The sequence below is a fragment of the Nanorana parkeri genome, unplaced genomic scaffold (genome assembly GCF_000935625.1).
Source record: "Nanorana parkeri isolate BGI_ZX_2015 unplaced genomic scaffold, ASM93562v1 scaffold727, whole genome shotgun sequence".
Taxonomy (NCBI): Eukaryota; Metazoa; Chordata; class Amphibia; order Anura; family Dicroglossidae; genus Nanorana; species Nanorana parkeri.
The window spans coordinates 479,704-486,500 of NW_017306995.1; positions in this window are offsets into that span (position 1 = coordinate 479,704).

Genomic DNA, 6,797 nt, shown 5'->3' on the forward strand with positions numbered 1-6,797 from the left:
GGTAAGGGGGGGGGGTAAATAATGAATTTAAATAATAATTATTTGTAGCCTAATGTTGTATAAAGTACTGCTGCAGAATGGGACCCTCTATAGAGGACTACAAATCTCAGCAGTACTTTATACAGAAATGCTATTGTTATATAAAGTATTGCTGGGATGTGTAGTTCTCTATAGCCTGTGGCATTCTGCATTGCTGCATCGGGCGGGAATGGCACTTTTGGCTAAATGCCAAAAGTGCAATTTTTCTGCTCATACAGCAGCGCATCCGTGCTTTCTTTCCTCCCCGCTGGGCGCTGCTCTGTGTCCCAGCGGGGAGGAGAGAAAGTGACAGTCGGCTGAGCGCTGCGGGAGGAGAGCGCTGTGTTTGTGGGGTTTTTTTTGGGGGGGGGGCCCAAAAAAAAAAGGTCATCCGACACTCCCGGCGCAGAGATGGGGGGCCCGCCGGATACTGATGGTTGCCATGGCGATAGAGTGCTTAGCCCGATCAGGAGCCGCGCTATGTAATCTGACACAGCGCGGCTCCCGTGCCGGGTCAGCATTCTATCGCCACGGCAACCCTCCGCCAATCACAGCGACCGAGCCGAAGGCATATGCTTCGACTCGACTGAGCCGAAATAGGCTGACCTTTCTCCACGCAAATGACAGCTAGGCAGAGCCAGCCGTGATCTCGCCCAGTTGTTATGACAGATCAGCGTCCCCAGACGTCATGGCTGGCTCCGCCCAGTTGTTATTTAGTGGCTGGGACCTGTTAGAAGACTCTTGCATGTTGCAGCCAAAAGGAAACAGTTGGGCGGAGCTAGCAGTGATGTCACTGCTAGCTCTGTCCAGTTGTTTTTATTTTTCCGGCATCTGTTAGATGCTTCATTATGCGGAGTCTGTCGCATGTGGTCGGGTCGCCATGCGTCGTTTAAAAAAAAAAATGTCTTTCAAATATTTTTTTATTTTTTATTTTCCTATTTTTCCTAGGTTGAAGAGAAGGACCTCCATGGTAGTATTCTCCGAGATACTACCGGTGCCAAGAGCCACTCCAGACAGACAGCGAGAGTTGAGGGAACTTAACAAGTGGCTCCGGAACTGGCGTCGGAAAGAGGGCTAGTTTCCTGGAGAACTGGGCTGACTTCTCAGTCGGTTACCGGCTCTTCAGCCGAGACGGGCTGCATCTTAATGGGGAAGGTGCAGCATTTCTGGGGGGAAAAATGGTTAAAAGACTGAAGGAGCTTTTAAACTAGATAATGGGGGGAAGGGTATGAAAATAGTTACATTAAATAGTGAACAAGTAAACACGGGGACAAATATCACAGAGAGGAGTAATACAGTGGTAAATAGTGGGCTCCCTCCAGTCAACATAGTCAATGCAGTCAATATAATAAATCCAATCGACCAAGTTAATCTAATTAGGAATGGACCACCCATTGCAAGGCCAAATAAAAAAAAAGTAGAGGGGAGCAAGAAAGAAGTAAACGTTTAACCCATAGTAGTACAAAAATTAAATGTATGTTCACCAATGCTAGAAGTCTAGCAAATAAATTAGAAGAGCTTGAAGTTATGCTACTGGAAGAGGACTTTGAAATAGTGGGAATAGCGGAAACTTGGCTAGATAGCGCACACGATTGGGCTACTAATATAGAAGGGTACAACCTGTTCAGGAGGGACAGGCTCGGGAGAAGGGGGGTTTGCATTTATGTTAAAAATAATCTTAATATGCACATACGGGATGATATCACGCTAGCCGTAAACTTATTGTGGGTGTTTGTTATAAATCTCAGAATATAGTGGAGGAGGAGGAGGCTCATCTGCACTCCCAAATAGAAATAGCTGGGAAGCAGGGTAATGTCATGTTGCGAGACAATTTCATAGATCAGATGGTTGAGGCTCCAACTAGGAAAAATGCCATCCTAGATCTAATCATTTCTAATAATGCAGAGTTAATTGAGGATATTGAAATTGGGGAGACACTGTGTAATAGTGATCATTATGTGATTTGCTTTCAATATTGGGTACAGGAAAAGGAAGTGGGCCGGTCGTACAAGAACCCTAAACCTCAGAAAGGCTAACTTTGATAAGCTGCGCAAGATAGTGGGTGACACCAAATGGGAAAACTTATTTCACAAACTGAGCACTGACCAGAAGTGGGAATGTTTTAAGAACAAATTACAAAATGCTGTTACCAAGTGTATACCGTTGGGTAACAAAAGTAAAAGATCAAAAACTAAGCCTGTATGGATAAATAGAACAGTGAAGCAACACATCAAGGACAAGAGAGTGACATTCTGAAAGTATAAGAAGATGGAGGGGACGGCATTGGCATTCCATAACTACAAAGAATGTAATAGAAGATGTAATAAAGTAATTCGGGCAGCTAAAATTGAGTGCGAAAAGCATATCACCACAGTTAGTAAAAGGAATCCCAAAAAATTCTACCAATACATAAACAGTAAAAAGTTGAGAAAGAAGCAGATAGGCCCAATAAAGGACGAAAACCGGAAGTTAGTCACAAATGACAGGGAGAGGGCCGAGGCGTCAAATACTTTTTTCTCCTCAGTATACACTCAGGATAAAGACGGGTTTAATGTGCATAAGAAAACACATAGTTTAACACAAAATATACCTCAGTGGTTGACGGAAACCGGTGTACAACATAGACTTAAACTACTTAATCCACATAAAGCATTATGACCAGATAACCTGCACCCCAAGGTAATTAAAGAACTCAGCCAGGTTATAACGAGACCATTATTCCTCATTTTTAAGGACTCCTTAACCTCCCTGGCGGTATGATTATGTCAGGAATTTTGTGCCAAAAGCGGTACAATTTGTTGCATGGAAATTTGGTGAACCATATGCATCAGTCTTGTTTTGTAGCCAAACCTCATACAGTTCCGGAGACGTGTAGAAATTGTCCATGGTCACACAATATCCCTGGTTCAGCAATGGCTCCAGCAGTGTAAGGACAGATGATGTGGCCATCCCATAGCCGCTGTACCTGGGGTTGAACTTCGTGCCTTTACCGGTGTAAATGACCGAATTCCAGATGTACCCAGTGGATGACTCGCAGAGCATGTAGGATTTGATGCCAAACCGCACTCTTTACACATTACAGTATTGTTTTATGTTAAAAAATCTGAGGGTTTAATGTCACTTTAAGGACTACTTAGTGGAGTTTGTTCAGGATAATGGCATAGTAAATGATAGCCAGCATGAGTTTAGGAAGGATCGTTCCTGCCAGACCAACCTGCTAACTTTTTACGAAGGGGTAAGTAGAGATCTGGATGGAGGGAGGCCGGTGGACATAGTATATCTGGATTTTTCAAAAGCATTTGACACGGTACCACATAAACGCTTGCTACACAAGCTGAGATGCATGGGCATAGATGAAATAGTGTGTTTGTAGATAGAAAATTGGCTACAGGAACGTATACAGAGAGTATCGATACATGGCACCTTTTCAGACTGGTCTAGGGTCATGAGCACACCGCCTCAGGGTTCTGTGCTGGGCCCCATGCTATTCAACCTGTTTATTAACAGGTTGAATGTTGGAGTTAAAAATAGGGAAATGGGCTATACAATTATGGGTATGCCACTAGGGAAGTCAGAAATGGAGAAAGATTTGGGGGTCATTGTAGACCACAGACTGAATAATAGCTTGCAGTGCCAGGCTGCTGTAAACAAAGCAAGTAGAGTCCTGTCCTGTATTAGGAAGGGGATGTATTGCAGAGACAAGTCTAGAATTTTGCCACTTTACAGATCACTGGTTCGGCCTCATCTGGAGTATGCGGTCCAGTTTTGGTCACCAGTCAACAGAAAGGATCTCCTTGAGCTGGAAAGAGTCCAGCGGAGGGAAACCAAACTCATTAAGGGGATGGAGGACCAGAGCTATGAGACAAGGCTACTAAATTTAAATATGTTCACATTGGAAGTAAGGAGATTAAGGGGGGGACATGATTTTCATGTACAAAATGTTCAATCACTGGTTTGGCCTCATCTGGAGTATGCGGTCCAGTTTTGGTCACCAGTCCACAGAAAGGGTCTCCTTGAGCTGGAAAGAGTCCAGCAGAGGGCAACCAAACTCATTAAGGGGATGGAGGACCAGAGCTATGAGACAAGGCTACTAAATTTAAATATGTTCACATTGGAAGTAAGGAGATTAAGGGGGGACATGATTTTCATGTACAAAATGTTCAATGATAGCAACATTAGCAACAAACTCTTTACGGTTAACCCCATAACAAAGACTAGTGGCCACCATCTAAAATTGGTGGAAAAAAAATTTCAGCACAAGGGGCGAAGGGGGTTCTTCACAGTTAGAGCGGTTAGGGTCTGGAACTCGCTGCCACATGCAGTGATTTCAGCTAAGAGTGTGGAATCATTCAAGAAGCATTTGGACGATTTCCTTAGAGACCATAACATACAGGGGTACAGGTACTCCTAAGAACAAGATCACACATGAACTCATACACATGGACACACCAGGAGAACCATATGCATACACGCAATAGATTGGACATGATGGACTTGTGTCTTTATTCAACTTCAAATACTATGTAACTATTTTTTTACTTTTTAAAATAATTTTTCACAATTTTTTTTTTATTCATTTAACTTTTTTTCCTATTCTGCTCGCTACCTCAGAGGAACCGAGCGGCATAGCCGAGTGGCATTCGGTTACTCACTCACTGCCATTCGGCCCCTATGAGAAAAGGGGCGAACGGCAGCGAGTTATCTGCCGGAGCTTCCGCTCAGCCGATCCAGATGTTGGATCGGCTGAGTTGAACTCCTTCTGCACTTCGGCTCAGTCAAACATGCAGAGCATGTTCGGCTGACTGAAGGCAGCCGATGTACGACTGATTTTAGCCGATGTGCGGCTGATATCAGCCGTACAAGGCTGAAGTGAATAGCCGAACAGCCTTCGGCTTTCTTCACTGTAGCTCGGTTATTCACTCTGCTGCCTTTGGCAGCTAAGTGAATGACCCCCTTAGTAAAGAACTCCGGGGATAACTTTTATCAACCTGTAAGTGTGGATAATGTGCAGCAGCTGGAAAGTAGCATCTTTTTAACACACAGGCTCTCGGAAATGCAAGTACTGTATATTACCTCTTTTTTACAGGCTGTCTCTAATTAGAAATAACCCAGTGGAGAAAAACGATCCAAACGCTTAAAGCTGCACCATGGGATTTTTGTAAAAAGGGCCCTTGTAGGCCCCCCCTGCAAAGGTAAACTGCTCATTAAAGTCTAGCGGTAAAGGAATAAGTTGTAATACCTTAATACCTTACTGCTCTGGGTTGTGGTACAAGCCTTGCTGTCCCTATGTACAGTACAGGACTGCTGGTCCTGTTTTTTTCAAGATGATATAAGAGTGTGACTGTTGGCTGGAGTGCAACAGAGAAGAGGCTTAGGGGGACCAGCTAAAGAGCATGGTGCTGCAGCAAGGAGTGATATACTGTAGGTATTACAGCTTGTTCCTTTGCCCCTAGACTTAATGAGCCTTTAACCCTTGCTGTGTATGTGTATTGTGGGGACTCACAGTTTAAAACTGGATAGACTAGATTACTATAGCCTGCACAGAAAGAGGTGTAATATTCCAACCTGTTGCTTGATCCAGATGTATTTATTACAATCATTGACCCTAGTATTTCTTTAAATGTTTGCCCAAACGCTTACAATTATCATGTTTCTGAGCAGCTTGCTCCAGCTCTCTCAGCTCGGCTTCCCAAAATTTCCTGTCCGGTATAAGATCACAGGGCACAGAGTGGTCCTCAGCGCTGACCATCTACTAGCCTGGACAGGGGAGGAGGGAGGAGAAGGGGAGTGGCTTCCTTACTAGCACACAGAAAGGTGGCTCCATATGACCCTGCAAGGGAAAGGAGACACCCTAAAACAAGATATCAGGACCAGTGCTTAGGGGACCAGCTGATTCTGCAGGAAGCTAAAACCTTTAAACATCAAGTAGCAGCATCCATTGTATGTGATTTACTCTAAATAGCCTAAAACATTTCAATATCACTTTACCTTCCATATAAAAAAACCTATAAAATACCTGTTTTTTCTGCCAGTTTCATCTACTTTCTGGTATAGAGTGACAATTATATCTACAGGCTGCTTTTCTCTATTATTTATAGAAAGCTGTGCCTATGCACTGTGTGCTCTCCCTCTCCTGTTGTCACCAGCCTGTGTCATAGGCACCCATACTGGCCAATTCAGTCCTAACAACTTGATTGACAATGGTTTCTGCAGGGACAGGTCACCAGCACATGTAATTTGCTGTAACTTTAGTACCACCCTTTGCTGGTGTAAGATTTGCATAGCAGTAGCTGATGCATAGCAATGACTGTTAGAAATATAGGATACAAAATGTATTACAAAGGCTTAACAATCCTTAACTTGCTATCATGTTTTTGATGACCTTAGATCTCTCAAAACGACTCAAAAAGGAGTTTAGAAGGACTTTCTCCAGAGTCTATATACAACCTATTGCTGAAAGTGACATTAAAGCAGGGGCTGACTGGCAACTTTTAGCCCAGGGGGCAAGTACAACCCAGAGGCCCATGGTGCAGCATCTTGGCCCCCCTCCCGCTCTGCCTCTTCTCCGCAATCTCCCTGCCCCTGTCTGCCACTTTTGCCATCCATGTAACAGTAGTGTGAATATGTGGATGTGGGTGGTGCGCGTGAGGCGGGGAGGAGGTGCAGCGTGTGGATGCGGGCAGACGGCTCTGGCAGCAGCAAGGATGAGGCGGGGAGGAGGTGCAGCGTGTGGATGCGGGCGGGTCTGGCAGCAGCAAGGGTGAGGCCGGGAGGAGGTG